The sequence below is a fragment of the Tachyglossus aculeatus genome, unplaced genomic scaffold (genome assembly GCF_015852505.1).
Source record: "Tachyglossus aculeatus isolate mTacAcu1 unplaced genomic scaffold, mTacAcu1.pri scaffold_105_arrow_ctg1, whole genome shotgun sequence".
NCBI lineage: Eukaryota > Metazoa > Chordata > Mammalia > Monotremata > Tachyglossidae > Tachyglossus > Tachyglossus aculeatus.
In genome coordinates, this window is record NW_024044844.1 from 567915 (window position 1) to 594683 (window position 26769).

Below are 26769 nucleotides of genomic sequence, written 5' to 3' on the forward strand. Positions count from 1 at the left end.
AGTTAGTGAGTTCGGCCAGCAGAGGGCGCACTAAATATCCTCCCGTTCCCCCAAAGCAAAAGGTGCTTGGGGATTCGCTGAGGTGAGGGATTTTCCTGCAGCTCGCGAGCTTGGCCAGCAGAGGACGCCCTCGCAGCTCTTCCGATTTCTCCCCCTCTCCTTAAATGAATGGATCGTGGGGATCGGCTGGAGGCTTGGACATTCCTTCAGCTCCTAGGCTCGGTCAACAGAGGGCGCCCACGTAGCTCCTCACGGCGGACACGACATTCAGTTGAGTGCGGGGATTGGCTGGGGCCGTGGCCGGACCTGCAGTACTCTGTGTGGGCCAGCAGAGGGCGCCTTCGGAGCTCCTCCCATTCCCCGCAATCAAATGATGCCTGGGGAATGTCTGGGGACGGGGATTCTCCTGCAGCTCGCGACCTCGGCCAGCAGAGGACGCCCTCACTGCTCTTACCGTTTCCCCCCCTCTCCTCAACAGAGTGGAACGGAGGGATCTCCTGGAACCGGGGACCGTCCTGCAGGTCCTGTGCTCGGCCAGCAGAGGGTGCCCTCTCATCACCTCCCGGCCCAACCCCCATTCAGTGGGGTGTGGATTGGTTGGGGCAAGGGTTTTCTCTTCAGCTCGCCGGCCCGGCCAGCAGATGGCGCCCACGCAGTTATTCCCGTCGCCCCCAAATGAGTGTAGTCCGGGGATTGGAGGGGACCGGCTATTTCCCTGCCGCTCTTAGACTCGGTAAGCAGAGTTCGCCCTCTCAGCATTTCCCGACCCCTGCAAATCAACCAGTGCTTGAGAATCGGCTGAGTTTGGGGATTCTCCTGAAGTTCGCAAAGTCTGCCAGCAGGGGGCGCACTAAAATCTCCTCCAGTTCCACCTAAGCTACTGGTGCTTGGGGATTTTCTTTGGTCGGGGATACTCCTGCAGCTCGCGAGGTAGGCCAGGAGAGGACGCCCTCGCAGTTCTTACGGATTCCCCCCTCTCCTCAACTGAGTGGAGACTAGGGATCTGCTGGATCCGGAGACCGTCCTGCAGCTCCTGGGCTTGGCCAACGTAGGGTGCCCGCGTATCACCTCCCGGCCCACCCCCGATTCAGTGCGGCGCGGATAGGTTGGGGCAAGGGATTTCACTGCAGCTCGTGCGCCCTGCCAGCGAATGGCGCCCTCGCAGTGAATCAGGCGCCCCCAAATTAGTGTAGTGATTGGACCGGGTATTCCCCTTCAGTTCTTAGACTCGGTCAGCAGAGGGCGTCTTCTCACCTTCTCGCTACCCCTTCAAATCAAACGGTGCTTGGGGACGGGTGAGGTTGCGGTTTATCCTGAAGTTTGAGATGTCGGCCAGCTGGGGGCGCACTAAAATCTCCTCCCGTTTCCCCCAAGCAACTGGTGCTTGTGGATTGGTAGGGATCGGGGATAAACCTGCAGCTCGCGAGGTTGGACAGGAGGCGGCGCCCTCGCAGCTCCACCCTTTTCCCCAATAAACTGGGGCTTCTGGATTGGCTGGGGTCAGGGATTTTCCGGCAGCTCGTGAGATCGGCGAGCAGAGGACTCCCTCGCAGCTCTTCCCGTTTTCCCCCCTCTCCTTAAATGAGTGGAGAGTGGAGATCGGCTGGAGCCGGGGACATTCTTGCAGCTCCTGGCCTCGTCCAGCAGAGAGCACCCTCGCAGCTCCTCACGGCCAACACGATATTTAGTGGAGTGCGGGGATTGGCTGGGACCGTGGCCCGATATGCAGTGCTCTGTGTGAGCCAGTAGAGGGCGCCCTTGCAGCTACTCCCTGTCCCATCAATCAACTGGTGCTTGGAAATTGGCTGGGGTCGAGGATTCCAATACAGCTCGCCAACTGGGCCAGCAGAGGACGCCCTCGCAGCTGTTACCTTTCCCCCCCTCTCCTCAACTGAGTGGAGTGTAGGGATCTGCTGGAGCCAGGGACCGTCCTGCAGCTCCTCGGGTGGACAACAGAGGGCGCCCTCGCATCACCTCCCGGCCCACAGCCCATTTCGTGGGTCATGGAGTGGTTGGAGCAAGGGATTTATCTGCAACTCGCCAGCCCGGCCAGCAGACGGCGCCCTCGTAGTTCATCCCGTAGCCCCCAAATTAGTGTAGTGTGGGGATTGGCTAGGAGCGGGTATTCCCCTGCAGGTCTTAGATTGGTTAAGCAGAGGGCGCCCTCTCTGGTTCTCCCGAACCCTCCAAATCAACCGGCGCTTGGGGAGCAGCTGAGTTTGAGGATTCCAATGAAGTTAGCGAGTTCGGCCAGCAGGGGGCGCACTAAAAGCTCCTCCCGTTCCCCCAAATTAACAGGTGTTTGGCGATTGGCTGGGAAGGGGATACCCCTGCAGCTCCCGAGGTCGGCCAGCAGGGATCGCCCTCGCAGCTCCTCCCTTTCCCCCCAATAAACTGGGGCTTGTGTATTGGCTGGGGTATTGGAGTCTCCTGAAGCTCGTGAGCTCGTTCAGCAGAGGATGCCCTCGCAACTGTTCCCGGTCCCCGCTCTCCTTAAATGAGTGGAGCGTGGGGATTCGGTTGGAGCCGCGGAAATTCTTGCAGCTCCTTGGTTCGGCCAGCAGAGGGCGCCCTCGCAGCTCCTCACGGCCCACACGCCATTCAGTGGAGCGCGGGGCTTGGTTTTGGCCGTGGCCAGAACTGCAGTGCTCTGTGTGGTCCAGCAGAGGGCGCCCTCGCAGCTCCTCCCGTTCCCCGGAATCAACTGGGGCTTGTGATTCGGCTGGGGTCTGGGATTCTCCTGAAGCTTGCGAGGTCTTTCAGCAGAGGACGACCTCGCCACTGTTCCCGTTCCCCCCACCCCTCCTTAAATGAGAGTAGAGTAGGGATCTGCTGGAGCCGGTGACCGTCCTGCAGCTCCTGGAAGCGGACAACAGGGTGTTGCCGACGCATCACCTCACAGCGCACTCCCAATTCAGTGGGGCACGGACTGGTTGGCGCAAGGGATTTCTCTGCAGCTCGCGGGCCAGACCAGCAGATGACACCCTCGCGGTTAATCCCTTCGCCACCATATTAGTGTAGGGCGGAGATTGGGTGGGACCGGGTATTCCCTTGCAGCTCGTAGAATCGATCAGCAGAGGACGTTCTCTCAGCTTCTCACGTCCCCTCCAAATCAACTGGTCCTTGGGGATTTGCTGGGGTAGGGAATACTCGAGCAGCTCGCGAAGTCGGCCAGCAGGGGGTGCTCTCGCAGCTCCTCCCGTTCCACCAAATCTACTGGTGCTTGGGGAGTGGTTAAGGTGGGGAATCTCCAGCAGCTCGCGAGTTTGGCCAGCAGAGGACGGCCTCGCAGCTCTTCCCGTTTCCCCCCTCTCCCTTAATGAGTGGATCGTGGGGATAGGCTGGAGATCGGGATATTCCTGCAGCTCCTGGGGTCGGCCAACAGAGGGCGCCCTCGCAGGTCCTCACGGCCCACACGCCCTTCAGTGGAGTGCGGGGTTTTACTGGGTCCCTGGCCCGATCTGCAATGGCTCTCTCCTCGACCCCCTCCAGCCTGGCTTCCGTCCCCTACATTCCATGGAAACTGCCCTCTCAAAGGTCATCAATGACCTCCTGCTTGCCAAATCCAACGGCTCATACTCCGTCCTAATCCTCCTCGACCTCTCAGCTGCCTTCGACACTGTGGACCACCCTCTTCTCCTCAACACGCTATCTGACCTTGGCTTCACAGACTCCGTCCTCTCCTAGTTCTCCTCTTACCTCTCCGGTCGTTCATTCTCAGTCTTTTTTGCAGGCTCCTCCTCCCCCTCCCATCCTCTTACTGTGGGGGTTCCCCAAGGTTCAGTGCTTGGTCCCCTTCTGTTCTCAATCTACACGCACTCCCTTGGTGACCTCATTCGCTCCCACGGCTTCCACTATCATCTCTACGCTGATGACACCCAAATCTACATCTCTACCCCTGCTCTCTCCCCCTCCCTCCAGGCTCGCATCTCCTCCTGCCTTCAGGACATCTCCATCTGGATGTCTGCCCGCCACCTAAAGCTCAACATGTCGAAGACTGAACTCCTTGTCTTCCCTCCCAAACCTTGCCCTCTCCCTGATTTTCCCATCTCTGTTGACGGCACTACCGTCCTTCCCGTCTCACAAGCCCGCAACCTTGGAGTCATCCTCGACTCCGCTCTCTCATTCACCCCTCACATCCAAGCCGTCACCAAAACCTGCCGGTCTCAGCTCCGCAACATTGCCAAGATCCGCCCTTTCCTCTCCATCCACACCGCTACCCTGCTCATTCAAGCTCTCATCCTATCCCGTCTGGACTACTGCATCAGCCTTCTCTCTGATCTCCCATCCTCGTGTCTCTCTCCACTTCAATCCATGCTTCATGCTGCTGCCCGGATTATCTTTGTCCAGAAGCGCTCTGGGCATATTACTTCCCTCCTCAAACTCTCCAGTGGCTAACAATCAATCTGCGAATCAGGCAGAAACTCCTCACCCTGGGCTTCAAGGCTGTCCATCACCTCGCCCCCTCCTACCTCACCTCCCTTCTCTCCTTCTACAGCCCACCCCGCACCCTCCACTCCTCTGCCGCTAATCTCCTCACTGTACCTCGCTCTCGCCTGTCCCGCCATCGACCCCCGGCCCACGTCACCCCCCGGGCCTGGAATGCCCTCCCTCTGCCCCTCCGCCAAGGTAGCTCTCTTCCTCTCTTCAAGGCCCTGCTGAGAGCTCACCTCCTCCAGGAGGCCTTCCCTGACTGAGCCCCTTCCTTCCTCTCCCCCTCGTCCCCCTCTCCATCCCCCATCTTACCTCCTTCCCTTCCCCACAGCACCTGTATATATGTATATATGTTTGTACATATTTATTACTCTATTTATTTATTAATTTATTTTGCTTGTACATATCTATTCTATTTATTTTATTTTGTTTGTATGTTTGGTTTTGTTCCCTGTCTCCCCCTTTTAGACTGTGAGCCCACTGTTGGGTAGGGACTGTCTCTATATGTTGCCAATTTGCACTTCCCAAGCGCTTAGTACAGTGCTCTGCACATAGTAAGCGCTCATAAATACGATTGATGATGATGATGATGATAGGTTGGGAACGGGTATTCCCCTGCAGTTCTTAGACTCGGTCAGCAGAGGGTGTCCTCTCAGCTTCACCCGACTCCTCCCAATCAACCGGTGACTGGGGATGGGCTGAGGTTGGGGATTCCCCTGAAGTTCGCAAGGTCTGCCAGCAGGGAGCACAGTTAAAGCTCCTCCCGTTCTCCCCAAGCTACTGGTGATTGGGGAGTGGCTGGGGTCAGGGATTTTCCTGCAGCTCGAGAGCCCAGCAGATGGTGCCCTCGCAGCTCCTCCCTTTCCCCCCAATGAACTGGGCCTTGTGGATTAGCAGATGTCAGGGATTCTCCTGCAGCTCTCTATCTCGGCCAGCATAGGACGCCCTTGCAGCTCTTACCTTTTCCCCCCTCTCCTCACCTGAGAGGAGCGTAGAGATCTGCTGGAACCAGGGACTGTCCCGCAGCTCCTCGGTCTGGACAACGGAGGGGACCCTCGCATCACCTCCCGGCCCACACCCCATTTCGGGGGGAGGGATGGAGTGGTTGGGGCAAGGGATTTATCTGCAGATCGCGGATCGCGGGCGCGGCAAGCAGATGGCGCCCTCGCAATTAATCCCGTCGCCCCCAAATTAGTGTATTGCGGGGATTGGCTAGGATCGGGTATTCCCCTGCAGGTTTTAGATTCGGTAAGCAGAGGGCGCCCTCTCTGGTTCTCCCGAACCCTTCCAAGCAACTGGTGCTTGGGGAGTGGCTGAGCTTGGTGATTCCAATGAGGTTAGCGAGTTCGCCCAGCAGGGTTCGCACTAAAAGCTCCTCCCGTTCCCCCCAATCAACAGGTGCTTGGGGATCAGCTGGGGTGGGGGATACCCCTGCAGCTCGCGAGGTTGGCCAGCAGGGGTCGCCCTCGCAGCTCCTCAATTTTCCACCAATAACCTGGGGCTTGTGTAATGGCTGGGGTCTGAGATTCTCCTGAAGCTCCTGAGCCCCGTTAGCAGAGGATGCCCTCGCAACTGTTCCCGGTCCTCCCCACTCTCCTTAAATGAGTGGAACGTGGGGTTCGGTTGGAGCCGCGGAAATCCCTGCAGCTCCTGGGGTCGTCCAGCAGAGGGCGCCCTCGCAGCTCCTCACGGCCCACACGCAATTCAGTGGAGTGTGGGGACTGGCTGGGGCCCTGGACCGTCCTGCAATGCTCTGTGTGGGCCAGCAGAGGGCGCCCTCGCAGCTCCTCCCGTTTCCCCCAGTCAACTAGTGCTTGGGGATTGGCTGGGGCCGGGGATTCTACTGCAACACACGAGCTCGGCCAGCACAGGACGACCTCGCAGCTCTTACCGTGTCCCCCATCTCCTCAACAGAGTCGAGCATAGGGATCTGCTGGAGCAGGCGACCGTCCTGCAGCTCCGTGGCTCGGCCAACAGAGTGCGCCCTGGCATCACCTCCTGACCCACCCAACATTCAGTGGGGCGCGGATTGGTTGGGGCAAGGGATTTCTCTTCAGCTAGCGGGCCTGGCTAGCAGATGGTGCCCACGCAGTTAATCCCGTCGCCCCCAATTTAGTGTAGTACCGGGATTTGCTGGGACAGGGTACTCACCTACAGCCCCTAGACTCGTTCAGCAGAGGGCGACCTCTCAGCTTCTCTCGACCCCTATAAATCAACCGGTGCTTGGGGATCGGCATAGGTCGGGTTTACACCTGAATCTCGGGGGGTCGGCCAGGAGGAGGCGCCTTCAAAGCCCTCCCATTCCCTCCCATTAACTGTGGCTTGGGGATTTACTGGGGTCGGGGATTTTCCTGCAGCTCCTGGGCTCGGCCAGCAGAGGACGCCCTCGAAGCCCTTCCCATTTGTCCCCCTCACATTAAATGTGTGGATCGTGGGGATCGGCTGGAGCCCGGGAAATTCCTGCAGCTCCTGGCCCCGGAGAGCAGAGGGCGCCCTCCCTGCTACTCATGGCCCACACGCCAATCAATGGATTGTGGGGATTGGCTGGGGCCGTGGTCCTACATGCAGTGCTCTGTGTGGGCCAGCATAGGGCGCCCTCGCAGCTCCTCCCGTTCCCCCAATCAACTGGTGCTTGGGAATTGACTGGGGTCGAGGATTCCCGTGCAGCTCGCGAACTCGGCCAGCAGAGGACGCCCTCGCAGCTCTTACCATTTCCCCCCTCTCCTCAACTGAGTGGAGCGTTGGAATATGCTGGAGCCTGGGACCTTCCTGCAGCTCCTCGGTTCGAACAACGGAGGGCGCCCTCGCATCACCTCCTGGCCAAAACCCCATTTCGTGTGGCACGGAGGGGTTGACGCAAGGGTTTTATCTGCAGCTCGCGGGTCCGGCCAGCACATAGCGCCCTCGCAGTTAACTCCGTCTCCCCCATATTAGTGTAGTGCTGGGAATTTGTAGGACCGGGTGTTCCCCTGCAGGTCTTGGACTCCTACAGGAGAGGGCGGCTTCTCTGGTTCTCCCGAACCCTCCAAATCAACCGGTGCTTGGGGAGCAGCTGAGGTTGGGGATTCAAATGAAGTTAGCGAGTTCGGCCAGCAGAGGGCGCACTAAAAGATCCTCCCTCTCCCCAAAGCAACAGGTCCTTGGGAATTCGCTGGTGTGGGGGATTTTCCTGCAGCTCGCGAGCTCGCCCAGCAGAGGACGCACTCGCAGCTCTTCCCATTTCTCCCTCTCTCCTCAAATGAGTGGATCGTGAGGATCGGCCGGAAGCTTGGACATTCTTGCATCTCCTGGGCTCGGCCAACAGAGGGAGCCCTCACAACTCCTCACGGCGAACATGCCATTCATTTTAGTGCGGGGATTGGCTGGGGCCGTGGCCCGACCTGCAGTGCTCTGAGTGGGCCAGCGGAGGGCGCCTCGGAGCTCCTCCCATTCCCCGCAATCAAATGATGCTTGGGGATTGGCTGGGGACCGGGATTCTCCTGCAGCTCGTGAGCACGGCCAGCAGAGGACGCCCTCGCTGCTGTTACCGTTTCGCCCCCTCTCCTCAACAGAGTGGAGCGGCGGGATCTGCTGAAACCGGGGACTCTCCTGCAGGTCATGGGCTCGGCCAACAGAGGATGCCCTCACATCATCTCCCAGCCCACCCCTCCTTCAGTGGGGTGCGGATTGGTTGGGGCAAGGGATTTCTCTTCAGCTCACGGGCCCGGCCAGCAGATGGCGCCCACGCAATTAATCCCGTCGCCCCCAAATTAGTGTAGCCCGGGGACTGGAGGGGACCGGCTATTTCCCTGCAGCTCTTAGACTCGGTCAGCAGAGTTCGCCCTCTCAGTATTTCCCGACCCCTGCAATTCAATCGGTGCTTGAGAATCGGCTGAGTTTGGGGATTCTCTTGAAGTTCGCAAAGTCGGCCAGTAGGGGGCGCAATAAAACCTCCTCCCGTTCCACCTAAGCAACTGGTGCTTGGGGATTGTCTTTGTTCGGGGATACTCCTGCAGCTCGCGAGGTCGGCCAGTAGGCGACGACCTCGCAGGTCTTACGGATTCCCCCCTCTCCTCAACTGAGTGGAGCCTAGGGATCTGCTGGATCCATGACCGTCCTGCAGCTACTTGGCTCGGCCAACGTAGGGTGCCCGCGCATTACCTCCCGGCCCACCCCCCATTCAGTGGGGCGCGGATTGGTTGGCGCAAGGGATTTCTCTGCAGTTCGTGCGCCCGGCCAGAGAATGGGGTCCTCTCAGTGAACCAGTTGCCCCCAAATTAGTGTAGTGATTGGACCGGGTATTCCCCTTCAGTTCTTAGACTTGGTCAGCAGAGGGCGCCTTCTCACCTTCTCGCTACCCCTTCAAATCAAACGGTGTTTGGGGACGGTGAGGTTGCGGTTTATCCTGAAGTTCGAGATATCGGCCAGCCGGGGGCGCACTAAAATCTCCTCCCGTTTCCCCCAAGCAACTGGTGCTTGGGGATTGGTAGGGATCGGGGATCAACCTGCAGCTCGCGAGGTCGGCCAGCAGGGGGCTCCCTCGCAGCCCTACCCTTTTACCCCAGTGAACTGGATCTTGTGGATGGCTGGGGTCAGATATTCTCTGGCAGCTCGCGCACTCGGCCAGCAGAGGACTCCCTCGCAGCTCTTCCCGTTTTCTCCACTCTCCTTAAATGAGTGGAGAGTGGGGATCGGCTGGAGCCGGGGACATTCTTGCAGCTCTTGGGCTCGGCCAGCAGAGGGCGCCCTCGCAGCTCCTCACGGCCAACACGACATTCAGTGGAGTGCGGGGATTAGCTGGGGCCGTGGCCCGATATGCAGTGCTCTGTGTGAGCCAGCAGAGGGCGCCCTTGCAGCTCATCCCGATCCCTTAAATCAACTGGTGCAAGGAAATTGGCTGGGGTCGAGGATTCCCATGCAGCTCGCCAACTCGGCCATCAGAGGACTCCTTCGCAGCTCTTACCTTTTCCCCCCTCTCCTCAACTGAGTGGAGCGTAGGGATCTGCTGGAGACAGGGACCGTCCTGCAGCTCCTCGGATCGGAAAACAGAGGGCGCCCTCGCATCACCTCCAGGCCCAAACTCCATTTGGTGGGGAATGGAGGTGTTGGGGCAAGGGATTTATCAGCAGTTCTCGGTCCCGGCCAGCAGATGGCGCCATCGCAGTTAACCCCGTCGCCCCCAAATTAGTGTAGTGCGTGGATTGGCTAGGACCGGGTATTCCACCTCAGGTCTTAGACTCCTTCAGCAGAGGGCCCCCCCTCTGGTTCTAGCAGAGGGCGCACTAAAATATCCTCCCATTCCACCCAAGGCAACAGGTGCTTGGGGATTCGCTGAGGTGGGGATTCCATGGGGCGCGGATTGGTTAGAACAAGGAATTTCCCTGCAGCTCGAGGGCCCGATCAGCAGATGGCGCCCTCGCAGCTTCTCCTGTCGCCCCCAAATAATTGGAGTGCTTGGATTGCCTGTTGTCGGGGATTCCCCTGCAGCTCTTCGAATCAATCAGCAGAGCGCCCCCTCTCAGTTTCTCCAGTCCCCTCCAAATCAACTGGTGCTTAGGGATTGCCTGAGGTCGGGGATTCTCCTGCAGCTCGCGAGGTCGGCCAGCAGGGGCGCCCTCGCAGCTACTCACGTTCCCCCAATCAACTGGTGCTTAGGTTTTTCCTGGAGTCGGGGATTCTTCTGCAGCTCGCTAGCTCGGCCAGCAGAGGACGCCCTCGCAGCTATTCCCGTTTTCCCCCCTCTTCTTAAATGAGTGGAGCGTGGGGATCGGCTGGAGCCGGGAACAGTCCTGCGGCTCCTGGACTCGGCCAGCAGAAGACGCCCTCGCTGCTCATACCGGCCCACCCCCGATTCAGTGGTGCGCGGGGATTGTCTGGGGCCGGGGCCCGTCCATCACGGCTCTGGGTGGGTCACCAGAGTGAGCCTTCGCAGCTCCTCCAGATCCCCCCAATCAACAGGTACTTAGGAATTGCCTGGGATCTGGGATTCTCTTGCAGCTCGCGGTCTCGGCCAGCAGAAGACGCCCTCGCAGCTCTTCCAGTTTCCCATCCTCTTCTTAACTGAGTGGATCATGGGGATCGGCTGGAGCCGGGGACTCTGCTGCAGCTCTCTCGTGCAGCAAAGGGCGCCCTCGCAGGTCCTCCCTCCCCACATTCAGTGGAGAGTGGATTGGCTGGGGCAAATGATTTCCCTGCAGCTCGCGGGCCCGGCCAGGAGATGGCGCCCTCGTAACATATCCCATAGCCCTCAAATCAGTGGAATACGGGGGGGTGGCTGTGGTCGGGGACTCCCCTGTACCTCTTGGATTCAGTCAGCGGAGGACGCCCTCTCAGCTTCTCCCGTCCCCTGCAAATCAACTGGTGCTTGGGGATCGGCTGTGGTCGAGGAGTCTCCTGCGGCTTGCGATATCGGTCAGCAGGGGGCGCCCTCGCAGCTCTTCCCGTTCCCCCAGTTTTCTGTTACATGGAGCTCGCCTGGGGTAGGGGACTTTCCTGCAGCTCGCGAGCGCGGCCACCAGAGGATGTCCTCGAAGCTCTTCTCGTTTCCCCCCTCTACGTAACAGAGTGGAGCATGGGGATCGACTGGGGCCGGGGTACCGTCCTGCAGGTCCTGGGCTCGGCCAGAAGAAGGCGCCCTCGCAGCTCTTCCTTTCCATTCCCCCGCCTCCGTAAAGGAGTGGAGCGTGGGGATCGGCTGGAGCCGGGGACCATGCTGCAGCTCCTGGGCTAGGGCAACGTAGGGTGCCCTCGCAGCTCCTGCCGGCCCAGCCCCCATTCACTGGAGAGCCGGGATTGGCTGGGGCAGGGGGCCGTCCTGCAGTTCTCTGTTTCGGCCAGTATAGGGCACCCTCGCATCTCCTCCCGTTCCACCTAATCAACTGGTCCTTAGGGATTGGCTGGGGTCGGGGATTCTCCTGCAGCTCGCGAGCTCGCCCAGCAGAGGACGCCCTCGAAGCTCTTCCCATTTCACCCCTCCTTAAATGAGTGGAGTGTGGGGAACGGCTGGACCCGGGGACCCTTCTGCAGCTCCTGGGCTCAGCCAACAGAGGCCGCCCTCGCAGCTCCTCCAGGCCCACACCCCATTCAGTGGAGGGAGGGGATTTGCTGCGGCCGGGGATTTTCCTGGAGCTCGCGATCTTGGCCAACAGAGGACGCCCTCGCAGGTCTTCCCGTTTCTCCCCACCTCCTTAACTGAATGGAGCGTGGGGATCGGCTGGCTCCGGGGACCATGCTGCAGCTCGTGGGCTCGGCCAGCAGCGAGCGCCCTCGCACATCTCCCCGTCCCTCCCACATTCAGTGGGACGCGGATGGGTTGGGGCAGGGGATTTCTCTGCAGATCGCGGCCCAGCCAATAGATAGCACCTTCGCAGTTTCGCCCGTACACCCCGAATCAGTGGAGTGCGGTGATTGGCTGGGGCCGGGGATTCCCCTGCAGCTCCTGGAATCGGTCAGCAGAGGGTGCCCTTTTAGCTTCTCCCGTCCCCTTCAAATTAACTGCTTCTTGGGGATCGGCTGAAGTTGGGGATTCTCCTGCAGCTCTCAAGGTCGGCCAGCAGGGTGCGCCGTCGCTTATCCTCCCGTTCCCCCATCTCCTTAACTGAATGGACCGTGGGGATCGCCTGGAGCCGGGGACCCTCCTGCAGCTCCAGGGATCGGCCAACAGAGGGGGCCCTCTCAGCTGCTCCCGGCCAACACCCCATTCAGTGGAGAGCGAGGACTGGCTGGGCTCGGGGCCAGTCCTGCAGCTCCAGGGCTCGGCCAAACGAGGGCTCCCTTAACGCTCCTTCCGGCCCAAACCCCATCCAATGGAGAGCGGGGATTGGCTGGGGCAGGGGCCCGTCCTGAAGTGCTCTGGGTGGGACAGCATAGACTGCCTTCGCATATCTTCCCGTTCCCCCCAATCACCTGGTGCTTGGGGCTTGACTGGGGACGGGCATTCTCCTGCAACTCGCGAGCTCGGCCAGCAGAGGACTCCCTCGAAGCTTTTTCCGTTTCCCCCCCTCCTTAAATGAGTTGACCGTGGGAATCGGCTGGAACCGGGGACCGTCCTGCAGCTCTTGGGCTCGGTCAAATAAGGGCGCCCTTCCAGGTCATCCCGTTAACCCCCCCCCTCCCTCAATTCAGTGGGGTGCGTATTTTTTGGCCAATGATTTCCCTGCAGCTCGATGTCCCGACCAGCAGATAGTGCTCTCGCAGCTTAAACCATCGCCCCCAAGTCAGTGGAGTGCGGGGATTAGCTCGCCTCAGGGATTCCCCTGTACCTCTTGGATTCGGTCAGCAGAGGGCGCCCACTCAGCGACTCCCGTCCCCACAAAATTAACTGGTGTTGGGGGATCGACTGAAGTCGTGGGTTCTTCAGCTCGCGACGTCGGCCAGCAGAGGGCACATTCGCAGATCCTCCCGTTCACCCCATTCAACTGATACTTGGGGATTGGCTGCGGTCGACGATTCTCCTGCAGCTCGCGAACTCGGCCAGCACGTGACTCCCTCTCAGCTCTTCCCTTCTCCGCCTCCACTCCTTAAATGAAAGGAGCGTGGGGATCGGCTGGAGGAGGGGACCATCCTGCAGATCCTTGGGTCGGCCAATATAGAGGGACCCCTCGCAGCTCCATCTGACTAACCCCACATTGAGTGTGGACTGGGGATTGGCTGGGGCAAGGGCCCGTCCTGCAGGCCTCTGGTTGGGCCAGCAGAGGGCGCCCTCGCAGACCTTCCCGTTCACCCCAATCAACTGGTACTTGGGCATTGCCTGGGGTCGGGGATTCTCCTGTAGCTTGCGAGGTCGGCCAGCAGAGGATGCCGTCGCAGGTCTTCCCGTTTCCCCCCCCCCCACTCCTTAACTGAGTGGATGATGGGGATCGGTTTGAGCCAGGGACCGTCCTGTAGCTCCTGGGTTCGGCCAGCAAAAAACGCACTCGCTGGTCCCCTCATTCAGTGGGGCGCCGATTTGTTGGGGCAAGGGATTTCCCTGCAGATCAAGGGCATGGCCAGCAGATGGCGCCCTCGAAGCTTCTCCCGTCGCCTACGAGTCAGTGGAGTGCGGGGATTGGCTGGGGCCGAGGATTCCCCTGAAGCTCTTGGACTCGGTCAGCAGGGGCACACCCTCAGCTTCTCGCCTCCCCTCCAAATGAACTGGGGCTTGGGGATCGGCTGATGTCAGCGAATGCCCTTAAGCTCGCGAAGTTGTCTAGCAGGGGGCGTCCTAGAAGCTCCTCCCGTTCCTCCCAATCAACTCCTGCTTGGGGACTGGCTGCGTTCGGGAATTCTCCTGGAAACAAGCTCTGCTAGGACATGACGCCCTAGCAGCTCTTCCCGTTTCCCCCCTTCTCCTTAAATGAGTGGAGCGTGGGGATCGGTTGAAGCCCGGGAACCGCTTTCCGCTCCTTGGGTCGGCCAACAAAGGGCGCCCTCGCAGCTGCTCCCGGCCCACCACACATTCGGTGTAGCGCGGGGATTGGCTGGGGCCGTTACCCGTCCTGCAGGGCTCTCGGCAGGGGCAGGAGAGAGCGCCCTCCCAGCTCCTCCCGTTCCCCCCAATCAACTGGTGCTTGGGGATTGACAGGCATCGGGGATTCTCCTGCAGCTCGTGAGGTCTGTCAGCAGAGATAGGCCTCGCAGCTCTTCCTGTTTTGCCGCCCTCCCTTTAAATGAGTGGAGAGTGGGGATCGGCTGGAGCTGGAGTCCGTCCTCCAGAATCTGGGCTCGTCCAGCAGAGAGCGCCCTCGCTTGTCTTCCTGCCCCCCCCCCCCATTCAGTGGGGCACGGAGTGGTTGTCGTAAGGGAATTACCTGCAGATCCAGGGCCCTGCCAGCAGGTGGCGCCCTCGCAGCTTCTCCCGTCGCCCCAAATCAGTGGAGTCTAGGGTTTGCCTAGGGTAGGGGATTTCCCTGCAGCTCCTGGACTCGGTCAGCAGAGGGCGCAATCTCAGCTACACCTGTCCCCTCCAAATCAACTGGGGCTTGGGGATTGCCTGAAGTCGGGGGTTCTCCTTAAGCTCGCGAGATCGACCAGCAGGGGGCCCCCTCGGAGCTCCTCCCATTCCCCCTAATCAATTGGTGCTTGGGGATTTGCTGGGGCCGGGGATTCACCTGCAGCTGAGCTCGGCCAGTAGAGGACGTCCCAACAGATCTTTCCGTTTCCCCCTTCTCCTTAAATCAGTGAAGCGTGGAGATCGGCTGGACCCGGGGACCGTCGTGCAACCCCTGGGTTCGTCCAGCAGAGGGCGCCCTTGCAGCTCCTCCTGGCCCACACCCCATTCAGTGGAGAGCGGGAATTGGCTTGGGTCGAGGCCCGTCCTGCAGGGCTCTGTGTGGACCAGGAGAGGGAATATTCGCAGCTCCTCCCGTTCCCCCCAATCAACTGGGGTTTCTGGATTGGCTGGGGTCGGGGATTCTCCTGCAGCTCGCGAGCTCGGCCAGGAGGGGATGCTCTCGCAGGTCTTTCCGTTCCCCCCCCCTCCTTAGATGAGTGGAGCGTGGGGATTTGCTGGAGTAGGGCACAGTTCTACAGTTCCTGAGTTTGGACAGCAGAGAGAGCTCTCGCAGGTCCTCCCGCCTCCCCCAGTTCAGTGCGGGGCGGATTGGCTGGGGCAAGGGTTCTCCCTGCAGAACGCGGGCCCGGCCAGCAGATGGCGTCCTCTCAGCCTCTCCCGTCGCCCCCAAATCAGTGTAATTCGGGGATTGGCTTTGGCCGAGGATTCCCCTGCAGCTCTTGGACTCTGTCTGCAGAGGGCGCCCTCTCAGCCCTTCCCGTTTCTCCCCGTCTCCTTAAATGACTGGAGCACGGGGTTCGGCTGGAGCCGGGGACCCTCCTGCAGATCCTGGGCTCGGCCAACATAGGGTGCACTCGCGGCTCCTCCCGGCCCACCCCCCATTCAGTGGACCACGGGGATTGGCTGGGGCCGGGGTCCGTCCTGCAGGTCTCTGGGTGGGCCAGCAGAGGGCGCCATCACATCTCCTCTTATTTCCCCCAATCAACTCGTGCTTGGGGATTGGCTGGGGTCGAGTATTCTCCTGTAGCTCGTGAGTTCGGCCAAGAGACGACGCCCTCGCAGCTCTTCCCGTTTCCCCCTCTCCTTAACTGAGTGGAGCATGTGTTTCGGCTGGAGGTGGGGACCCTACTGCAGGTCTTGGGCTCGGGAAGCAGAGAGCGCCCTCGCAGATCCTCCCTTACCCCGAATCAGTGGGGCGTGGATTGGTTGGGGCAAGGGATTTCCCTGCAGATCACGGGACTGGCCAGTCGAGTGAGCCATCGCAGCTCCTCCCATTTTCCCTCCCATTTCCCCAATCAACTGGTGCTTGGAAATTGGTTGGGGTAGGGGATTCTTCTGCAGCTTGCGTTGGCCAACAAAGGACGCCCTGGCAGCTCTTCACGTATCCCAAATCTTCTGTACTGAGAGGAGCGTGGGTATCGGCTGGAGCCGGAGACCCTCCTGCAGCTCCTTGTCTCGGCCATCAGAGGGCCCCCTCGCAGTTCCTCCCTCCACCCCCCCCCCATTAAGTGTTTCACGGATTCGTTGGCGCAAGGGATTTCTCTGCAGCTCATGGGCCGGGCCAGCAGATGGCGCCCTCTCAGCTTCTCCCGTCGTCCCCAAATCAGTGGAGAGGGGGATTCTCTGGGCCCGCGGATTCCCCTACAGCTCTAGGATTCGGTCAGCAGAGGGAACCCTTTCAACGTCTCCCATCCCCTCGAAATCAACTGGTGCTTGGGGATCGGCTGAGTTAGGGGATTCTCCTTAAGCTCGCGAGATCGCCCAGCAGGGGGCTTCCTCGATGTTCCTCCCGTTCCTCCCAATCAACTAGTGCTTGGGGACTGGCTGCGTTCGGGGATTCTCCTGCAAACAACCTCGGCCAGCAGAGGACGCCCTAGCAGCTCTTCCTGTTTCCCCCTTCTCCTTAAGTGAGTGGAGCGTGGGGATCGGCTAGAGCCCGGGAACTGCTTGCATCTCCTGGGGTCGGCCAACAGAGTGCGCCCTCGCAGCTGCTCCTGGCCCACCACACCTTCAGTGTAGCGCGGTAATTGGCTGGGGCTGGGGCCCCTCCTTCAGGGCTCTGAGTGGGCCAGGAGAGGGCGTACTAGCAGCTCCTCCCGTTCCCCCAGTGAACTGGTTCTTATGGAATCCTGAGGTCGGGGTTTCTCCTGCAGCTTGCGAACTCGGCCAGCAGAGGACGCCCTCGCAGCTCTTCCCGTTTCCCCCCTCTCCTTAACTGAGTGGAGCGTCGTGAGGTTCGGCTGGAGCCGGGGACCCTCCTGCAGCTTCTGGTTTCGGCCAGAAGAGGGAGCTCTCGCAGATCCTCATGTCCCCTTCATTCAGTGGGGCGCGGATGGATTGGGGCAAGGGATTTCCATGCAGCTCAGATGGCGCCTTTGCAGCTTCTCCCGTTGCCCCCATATCAGTGGAGTGGGGGATTGGCTTGGGCCGGGGATTCCCCTACAGCTCTGGGACTCAGTCAGCAGAAGGTGCCCTCTCAGCTTCTCCCATCCCCTCCAAATCAAATGGTGCTTGGGAACCGACTAAGGTCGGGGATTCTCCTGAAGGACGCGAGGTCGGCCAGCATGGGGGGCTATCGCAGCTCCTCCCGTTCCCCCCAATCAAATGGTGATTGGGGATTGGCTGGGATCGGGAATTCTTCAGCTCACGAGTACGGCCAGTAGAGGACGCCGTAGCAGCTCTTCCCGTTTCCTTCCCTCCTTAAATGCGTGGAGCGTGGGTATTAGCTGGAGCCGGGGACCGTCGTGCAGCTCGTGGGCTCGACCAACAGAGGCCGCCCTGTGGAGCAGTGGAGCGCAGGGATTGGCCGGGGTCGGGGCCCGGCCTGAAGGTCTCTGGGTGGGCCATGAGAGGGCGCGCTCACAGCTCCTCCCTTTCCCCCCAATCAGCTGGTACTTGTGGATTGGCTAGGGTCGGGGATTCTCCTGCAGCTCGCGAGCTCGCCGGGAAGAGGACGCTTTCGCGGCTCTCTCCGTTTCCTCCCCTCTCCTTAAATGAGTGGAGCGTGGGGATCGGCTGGAGCCGGGGACCCTCCTACGGCTCCTGGGCTCGGACAGCAGAGAGCGCTCTCGCAGGTCCTCCCGTCCCCCCACCCATTCATTAGGGCGTGGATTGGTTGGGGCCAGGGATTTCCCTGCAGCTCGCGGGCCTGGCAAGCAGTTGGCGCCCTCGAAGCTTCTCTCGTCTCCCCCAAATTAGTGGAGTGCGGGGATTGGCTCGGGCCGGGGATTCCCCTACGGCTGTTCGACTAGGTCACCAGAAGGCCTCCTCTCAGCTTCTCCCGTCCCCTCCAAATCAACTGGTGCTTGGTGCTCGGCTGACTTCGAGGATTCTCCTGCAGCTCGAGAAGTCGGTCTGAAGAGTACGCCCTCGCAGCTCCTCCCATTCCCCCAAATCAACTGGTGCTTGGGGATTGGTTGGGGACGGGGATTCTCCTGCAGCTTGCGAGCTCGGCCAACAGAGGACGCCCTCGCAGCTCTTCCCGTTTCCCCCCCTTTCCTTAACTAAGTGGAGCATGGGGATCTGATGGAACCGGGAACCCTCCTGCAGCTCCCTGGCCCGGGCAGCAGAAAGCGCCTTCGCAGGTCCTCCCGTCCCCCCGCCATTCAGTGGGGCGCGGATTGGTTGGGGCAAGGGATTTCCCTGCAGGTTGTGGGCCCGGCCAGCAGATGGCGCCCTAGCAGTTTCTCTCGTCACCACCCAATTAGTGGAGTGCGGTGATTGGCTGGGGCCGGGAATTTCCCCGAATCTCTTGCACTCGGTCAGCAGAGGGCGCCCTCTCAGCTTCTCCTGTCCCCTCCAAAATAACCGGTGTTTGGGGATCGGCTGTATTGGGTATTATCCTTAAGTTCTCTAGGTCGGACAGCAGGGGGCACCCTCGCAGCTCCTCCCTTTCCACTAAATCAACTGGCACTTGGGGATTGGCTGGGGTCTGGGATTACCCTGCATTTTGCGAGCTAGGCCTGCAGAGGACGCCCTCGCAGCTCTTCCTGTTTCCCGCCCTCTCCTTAAATGAGTGGAGCTTGGGGATCGGCCGGAGCCGTGGACCGTCCTGCAGCTCCTGGGCTCGGCCAATGGAGGGCGCCCTCGCAGCTCCTCCCAGCCCACCCCCATTCAGTGGATTGCGGGGATTTGTTGGCGCTGGGGCCCGTCCTGCAGGGCTCTGGGTGGGCCAACAGAGGGCGGCCTCGCTGCTTCTCCAGTTCCCCCAAATCAACTGGTGCTTGGAGATTAGCTGGGGCAGGGGATTCCCGCGGAGCACTGGGACACGGTCAGCAGAGGGCTCCCTCTCAGCTTTTCCCGTCACCTCCAATCAACTGATGCTTGGGGATTGGCTCGGGTCGGGGATTCTTCTGCACCTCGCGAGTTCGGCTGGCAGATTATGCTCTCACAGCTCTTCCAGTTTCCCCCCTCTCCTTAACTGAGTTGAGCGTGCTGATCGGCTGAAGCCGGGGCCCCTCCTACAGCTCCTGGGCTCGGCCAGAGGAGAGCGCCCTCGGAGGTCCTCCCATCCGCCCCCATTCAGTGGAGCGCGGGTTGGTTGGGGAAAAGAATTTCCCTGAGGTCGCGGGTCCGGCCGCCAGATGGCGCCCTCGCAGGTTCTCATGTCTCCCCCAAATCACTGGAGTGCGGTGACTGTCTGTGTAGGGTGAGTCCCTTGCAGCTCTTGTACTCGGTCAGCAGAGGGCGCCCTCTCAGCTTCTCCCATCCCCTCCAAATCAACTGTTGCTTGGAGATAGGATGAGATCTTGTATTCTCCTGCAGCACGCGAGGTCGACCAGCCGGGGGGCGCCTTCGCAGCTCCCTCCTTTCTCCCGAATGAACAGGAGCCTGGGGTTTTGCTGAAGTCGGGGATTCTCCTGCAGCTTGCGAGCTCGGCCACCAGAGGACGCTCTCGCAGCTCTTCCCTTTTCCCTCATCTCCTTAAATGGGTGGAGCATGGGGATCGGCTGGAGCCGGGGATGGTCCAGCAGCTCCTTTACTCGGCCAAGAAAGGGCGCCCTAGGAGCTCCTTCCGCCCCACCCCCAATTATGTGGCTCGCGCCAAGTGGCTAGAGCTCGGTCCCGCCATACACGTCCCTGGGTGGACCAGCAGAGGGCGCCCTCTCAGCTTCTCTCGTCCCCTCCAAATCAACTGGTGCTTGTTGATCGGCTGAGTTGGGGGACTCTCCGGAATGTCGCGAGGTCGGCCAGCAGGGGGACCCCTCGCAACTCCTCCCGTTCCCCTCAGTGAACTGGTGCTTGGGGATTGGCTGGGGTCGGGGATTCTCCTCCAGCTCGCGTGTTTGGCAAGCAGAGGACGCCCTCACAGCTCTTCCCGTTTCCCCCCCTCTCCTTAAATCAGTGGAACGTGGGGATAGGCTGGAGATGGGGACACTCATATAGCTCCTGGGCTCGGCAAACCGAGGGCACTCTCGCAGCTCCTCCCGGCCAACCCCCCATTCAGTGGAGCGCGGCGGATGGCTGGTTCCGGGGCCCGCCTGCAGGGCTCTGAGTGGGACAGAAGAAGGCGCCCTTGCAGCTCCTCCCGTTCCCCTCAATCAACTGGTGCTTGGGGATTGGCTGGGGTCTGAGATTCTCCTGCACCTCCGAGCTCGGCCAGCAGAGGACGCCCACGCAACTCTTCCCGTTTCCCACCTTTTCCTTAAATTAGTGGAGCATAGGGATCGGCTGGAGACTGGGACCCTCCTGCAGCTCCGGTGCTCGGCCAACAGAGGGCGCCCTCGCAGCTCCTCCCGGCTGACTCCACATTCAGTGGAGCGCAGGTATTGTTTGAGGACGAGGCCCGTCGAGCAGAGCTCTGGGAGGTCGAGCAGAGGGCGCCCTCGCAGCTCCTCCCGTACTCTCCAATCAACTGGAGCTAGGAGATTGGCTGAGATCGGGAATTCTCCTGCAGCTCGCGACCTCGACCAGCAGAGAACGCCCTCGGAGCTCTTCCCATACCCCACCCTCTCCTTAACTGATTGGAGCATGCAAATCTGCTAGGGGCCGGGGATGCTTCTGCAGCCCCTGTGCTCGGCCAGCAGTGGGCGCCCTCGCAGGTCCCCCCATCCCCCCCATTCAGTGTGGCGCCGATTGGTTAGGGTAAGGGATTTCCCTGCAGCTCGGGGGATCGGCCAGCAGGTGGCACCCTCGCAGCTTCTCCCCTCGCCCCCAAATCAGTGGAATGCGGGAATTGGCTTGTGCCAAGGATTCCCCTGCAGCTCTTGGACTCGATAAGCAGAGGGCGCCCTCACATCTTCTCACGTCCCCTACAAATCAACTGGTGCTTGGGAATCTGCAGAGGTCGGGGATTCTCCTGCAGCTTGAGAGGTCGGCCAGTAGGGGGCGCCATCGCAGCTTTTCCCTTTCCCCCCTTCTCAATCAATCAATCAATCAATCAATCGTATTTATTGAGCGCTTACTATGTGCAGAGCACTGTACTAAGCGCTTGGGAAGTACAAATTGGCATCACATAGAGACAGTCCCTACCCTACAGTGGGCTCACAGTCTACAAGGGGGAGACAGAGAACAGAACCAAACATACCAACAAAATAAAATAAGTAGGATAGAAATGTACAAGTAAAATAAATAAATAAATAAATAAATAAATAGAGTAATAAATATGTACAACCATATATCCATATATACAGGTGCTGTGGGGAAGGGAAGGAGGTAAGACGGGGGGATGGAGAGGGGGACGAGGGGGAGAGGAAAGAAGGGGCTCAGTCTGGGAAGGCCTCCTGGAGGAGGTGAGCTCTCAGCAGGGCCTTGAAGGGAGGAAGAGAGCTAGCTTGGCGGATGGGCAGAGGGAGGGCATTCCAGGCCCGGGGGATGACATGGGCCGGGGGTCGATGGTGGGACAAGCGAGAGCGAGGTACAGTGAGGAGATTAGCAGTGGAGGAGCGGAGGGTGCGGGCTGGGCAGTAGAAGGAGAGAAGGGAGGTGAGGTAGGAGGGGGCGAGGTGATGGACAGCCTTGAAGCCCAGGGTGAGGAGTTTCTGCCTGATGCGCAGATTGATCGGTAGCCATTGGAGGTTTTTGAGGAGGGGAGTAATATGTCCAGAGCGTTTCTGGACAAAGATGATCCGGGCAGCAGCATGAAGTATGGATTGAAGTGGAGAGAGACACGAGGATGGGAGATCAGAGAGAAGGCTAGTGCAGTAGTCCAGACGGGATAGGATGAGAGCTTGAATGAGCAGGGTAGCGGTTTGGATGGAGAGGAAAGGGCGGATCTTGGCAATGTTGCGGAGCTGAGACCGGCAGGTTTTGGTGACGGCTTGGATGTGAGGGGTGAATGAGAGAGCGGAGTCGAGGATGACACCAAGGTTGCGGGCTTGTGAGACGGGAAGGATGGTAGTGCCGTCAACAGAGATGGGAAAGTCAGGGAGAGGACAAGGTTTGGGAGGGAAGACAAGGAGCTCAGTCTTCGACATGTTGAGCATGTTCTCCTTAACTGAATGGACTGTGGGGATCGGCTGGAGCTGGGGATCCTCCTGCAGCTCCTGGGCTCGGCCAACAGAGGGCATCCTCGGTGCTACTCCAGGCCCGCCCCCCGTTCCATGGAGCGAGGGGTTGGTTAGGTCAGGTGCCAGTCCTGCAGGGCTCTGAGTGGGCGAAGCTAGGGCCCCTTCTCAGCTCCTTCTCTTCCCCCCAATCAACTGATGCTTGGGGATTGGCTGGGGTCGGGGATTCTCCTGCACCTCGCGAGGTCGTCTGTCAGAGGAGGCCCTCACAGCTCTTCCCGTTTCCCCCCAATCTCCTTAACTGAGTTGAGCGTATGGATCGGCTGGAGCCGGAGACCCTCCTGCAGCTCCTGGGCCCGGACAGCAGAGAGCGCCCTAGCAGGTCCACCCTTCCCACCACCCCCATTCAGTGGGGCACGTACTGGTTGGGGCAAGGGATTTCCCTGCAGCTCACCGGCCCGGCCAGCAGGTGGCGCCCCGGCAGTTTCTCCTGTCTCCCCCAAATGAGTGGAGAGCGGGGATTGGTTGTGGCCGAGGATTCACCTGCCATAATTGCGCCCTCTCAGCTTCTTCCATCCCCTCCAAATCAACTGGTGCTTGGAGATCGGCTGTGGTAGGGGTTTCTCCTGCAGCTCGTGAAATTGGCCAGGAGGGGCGCCCTTGGAGCTCCTCCCATTCCCCCCCAAACAACTGGTACTTGGGGATTGTTTGGGGTCGGGGATTCTCCTGCAGCTTGCGAGCATGACCAGCAGAAGATGCCCTCGCAGCTCTTCCCGTGGGCTCCTCCCGGCCCACTCCACATTCAGCGGTGCGCGGGGATTGGCGTGGGCCGAGGCCCGCCCTTCAGGGCTCTGGGTGGGTCATCATAGGGCGCCCTCTCAGCTCCTCCCGTTCCACTAAATCAACTGGTGCTTGGGGATTGGCTGGGGTAGGGGATTCTCCTGCAGCTCGCGAGCTCGGCCAGCAGAGGACGCCCTCACAGCTCTTCCAGTTTCCCCTCCTCTCCTTAACTGAGTGGAGCATGGATATTGGCTGAAGCCGTGGACCCTCCTGCAGCTCCTGAGCTCAGCCAGCAGAGAGCGCCCTCGCAGGTCCTCCCTTCCCCACCATCCATTCAGTCGGGCATGGTTTGGTTGGGGCAAGGGATTTCCTTGCAGTTCGCGGGGATGGGCTGGGGCCGGGGTCCGTCCTGGGTGACACTGGGTGGGCCTGCAGAGGGCTCCCTCGCAGCTAATCCCGTTCCCCCCAGTCAACTGGTACTTGGCTGGGGTGGGGATTCTCCTGCAGCTTGCAAGCTCGGGCAGCAGAGGATCGAAGGTATCGGCTGGAGCTGGGGACCCTCCTGGAGCTCCAGAGCTCGGCCAACCAAGGGCGCCCTCGCAGCTCCTCCCGGCCTACCCCCCATTCAGTGGAGCGCGGGTATTACCTGGGGCCGAGTCCCATCCTGCAGTTTTCTGGGTCCGTCACCACAGGGTGCCATCGGAGCGCATCCCGTTCCCCCAATTAACTCGTGCTTGGGGATTGGCTGGGGTCGGGGATTCTCGTGCAGCTCGGGAGCTCGGCCAGCAGAGACCGCTCTCTCTGCTCTTCCCGTTTCCCCCCCTCCCCTTAAATGAGTGGAGCGCGGAGATCTGCTTAATCAGGGGACCTTCCTGGAGCTCCTGAGCTCGGTCAACAGATGGCGCCCTCGCAGCTCCTCCCGGCCCACCCCACATTCAGTGGAGAGCGAGGTTTTGCTGAGGCGGGGCCCGTCCTGCAGTTCTCTGGGTGGGCCAGCAGAGGGCGCCGTCTCAGCTCCGCTAGTTCCGCCCAATCAACTGGTGCTTGGGGATTGGCTGGGGTCGAGGATTTTCCTGCAGCTCGCTAGGTCGGCCAGCAGAATATGCCCTAGCAGCTCTTCTCATTTCCCACCTTATCCTTAAATGTGTGGAGCATGGGGATCGGCTGGAGCCGGGGACCCTCCTGCAGCTCGTTGTCTCAGCCAACAGAGGGCGCCCTCGCAGCTTCTCCCGGCCCACCCCACATAAAGTGGAGCGCGGGGTTTGGCTGGGACCTGGTACCGACCTGCAGGGCTCTGGGTGGGCCAGCATAGGGCGCCCTCGCAGCTCCTCCCGTTCCCCCCAATCACGTGGTGCTTGGGACTTGGCTGGGGTCGGGCATTCTCCTGCAACTCGCGAGCTCCGCCAGCAGAGGACGCCCTCGTAGCTCTTCCCGTTTCCCCCCCTTATTAACTGAGTGGAGCATGGGGATCGGTTTGATCCAGGGACCGTCCTTCAGCGCCTGTACTTGGCCAGCAGAGGACGCCCTCGCAGCTCTTCCCGTTTCCGATCATCTCCTTAAATGATTGTAGCATGGGGATCGGCTGTAGCCTGGGACCTTCCTGCAGCTCCTGGGCTCGGCCAACAGAGGGAGACTTCGCTGCTGTTCCCAGCCCACCACACATTAAGTTTAGCCCGGGGATTGGCTGGGGCCGTGCCCCATTCTGCAGGGCTTTGAATGGGCCAGCAGAAGACGCCCTCTCAGCTCCTCCCGTTGCCCCCAATTGACTCGTGCTTGGGGTTTGGCTGGGGTCGGGCATTCTCCTAAAACTCACGTGCTCGGCCAGCAGAGGACGCCCTCGCAGCTCTTCTCGTTTCCCCCCTTATCCTTAAATGAGTGGAGCGTGGGGATCCGCTGGAGCAGGAGAATGTCCTGCAGCTCTTGCACTCGGTCAAATAAGGGCGCCCTCGCAGGTCATCCCGTCACACACCCCCATTCAATGGGGCGCGTATTGTTTGGGTCAGGAGAATTCCCTGTAGATCCAGGGGCCGGCCAGCAGATGGTGCCCTCACAGCTTCTCCCGTCGCCCCAAATCAGTGGATTGCAGGGATTGGCTGGGGCAGGGGATTTCCCTGCAGCTCTAGGACTCGGTCAGCAGAGGGCGCCATCTCAGCTACTCCCGCCCCCTCAAAATCAACTGACGCTTAAGGATTGGCTGAAGTCGGGGGTTCTCCTTAAGCTAGCGAAATCGGCCAGCAGGAGGCGCCCTAGCAGCTCCTCCCGTTCCCCCTAAATTATTGGTGCTTGGGGATTTCCTGGGGTCGGGGATTCTCCTGCAGCTGAGCTCGGCCAGCAGAGGACGTCGTAGCAGCTCTTCCCGTTTCCCCCTTGTCCTTAAATGAGTGGAGCATAGGGATCGGCTGGAGGTGGGGACCGTCCTGCAGCTCTTGTGCTTGGCCAGGAGAGAACGCCCTCGCAGGTCCTTCAGTCCCCCCCGCCATTCATTGGGGCGCGGATTGGTTGAGGCAATCAATCAATCGTATTTATTGAGCGCTTATTGTGTGCAGAGCACTGTACTAAGCGCTTGGGAAGTGCAAGCTGGCAACATATACAGACAGTCCCTACCCAACACTGGGCTTACAGTCTGGAAGGGGGAGACAGAGAACAAAGCCAAACATACTAACAAAATAGAATAGAATAGATAGGTACAAGTAAAATGAATAGAGTAATAAATATGTACAAACATATATACATATATACAGGTGCTGTGGGGAAGGGAAGAAGGTAAGATGCGGGGGATGGAGGGGGGATGAGGGGGAGAGGAAGGCAGGGGCTCAGTCTGGGAAGGCCTCCTGGAGGAGATGAGCTCTCAGTAGGGCCTTGAAGGGAGGAAGAGAGCTAGCTTGGCGGTTGTGCAGTGGGAGGGCATTCCAGGCCCGGGGGAGGACGTGGGCCGGGGGTCTATGGCGGGACAGGAGGGCTGAGTTGGTGCGAATGAGGTTGTCGTTAATGTAACTTGGTGACAACAAGGGCCTTTTTCCCGAGATGGCGGGGGGAGAGTCAGTCAGGACCGGACCGGGAAGGGGGGTTGGGGGGCACTATAAGGAAGGTTGCTTAAGTGGGGGGGTGGAAGCAGGGGGCATCTATGGCGGCGCTCGGAGGAGAGGATCATTCCGGTAGCAGCGAGGGCCACGCGGTGTGATGGCGGGCGGACGGGTCTCTCGGAAACGGAGTCCCGGGCGTCTGTGGCAGCGCTCTGAGGAGAGGATCCTTCCGGGAACAGCGGGGGCCACTTGGTGTGATGGCGGGCGGACCTCCCGGGAACGGAGTCCCGGGCGTCTATGGGAGCGCTCTGAGGAGAGGATCATTCTTGGGACAGCGGGGGCCACGCGGTGTGATGGCGGGCGTGCGGGCGGGCCTCTCGGGAACGGAGTCCCGGGCGTCTATGGGAGCGCTCTGAGGAGAGGATCATCCCTGGAGCAGCGGGGGCCACGCGGTGTGATGGCGGGCGGGCCTCTCGGGAACGGAGTCCCGGGCGTCTATGGCGGAGCTTTGAGGAGAGGATCCTTCCAGGGGCAGAAAGGCCGCGCGGTGTGATGGCGGGCGGGCCTCTCGGGAACGGAGTCCCGGGCGTCTATGGGGGCGCTCTGAGGAGAAGATCCTTCCGGGAGCAGCAAGGCCGCGCGGTTTGATGGCGGGCGGGCGGGAGGGCCTCGCGGGAATGGAGTCCCTGGCGTCTATGGCGGCGCGCTCTGAGGAGAGGATCCTTCTGGGAGCAGCAAGGCAAGGGATTTCCCCGAAGCTGGAGGACCTGGCCTAGAGGTGGCGCGCTCGCAGCTTGTCCCGTCTCTCCCAAATCAGTAGAGTGCCGGGATTGCCTGGGGCCGGGGATTTCCCTGCAGCTCTTGGACTCGTTCAACATCTCCCGTCCCCTCCAAATCAACTAGTGCTTGGGGATCGGTTGACATCAGGGGTTCTCCTTAAGCTCGCCAGGTCGGCCAGAAGGCGGCGCCCTCGCATCTCTTCCCCTTCCCCCCCTCCTAAAATGAGTGAAGCGTGGCGATCGGTTGGAGCCAGGTACCGTCATGTAGCGCCTGGTCTCGGACAACAGAGGGCGCCCTCGCATCTCCTCCCGGCCCACCCCAGATTCAGTGGAGCCCG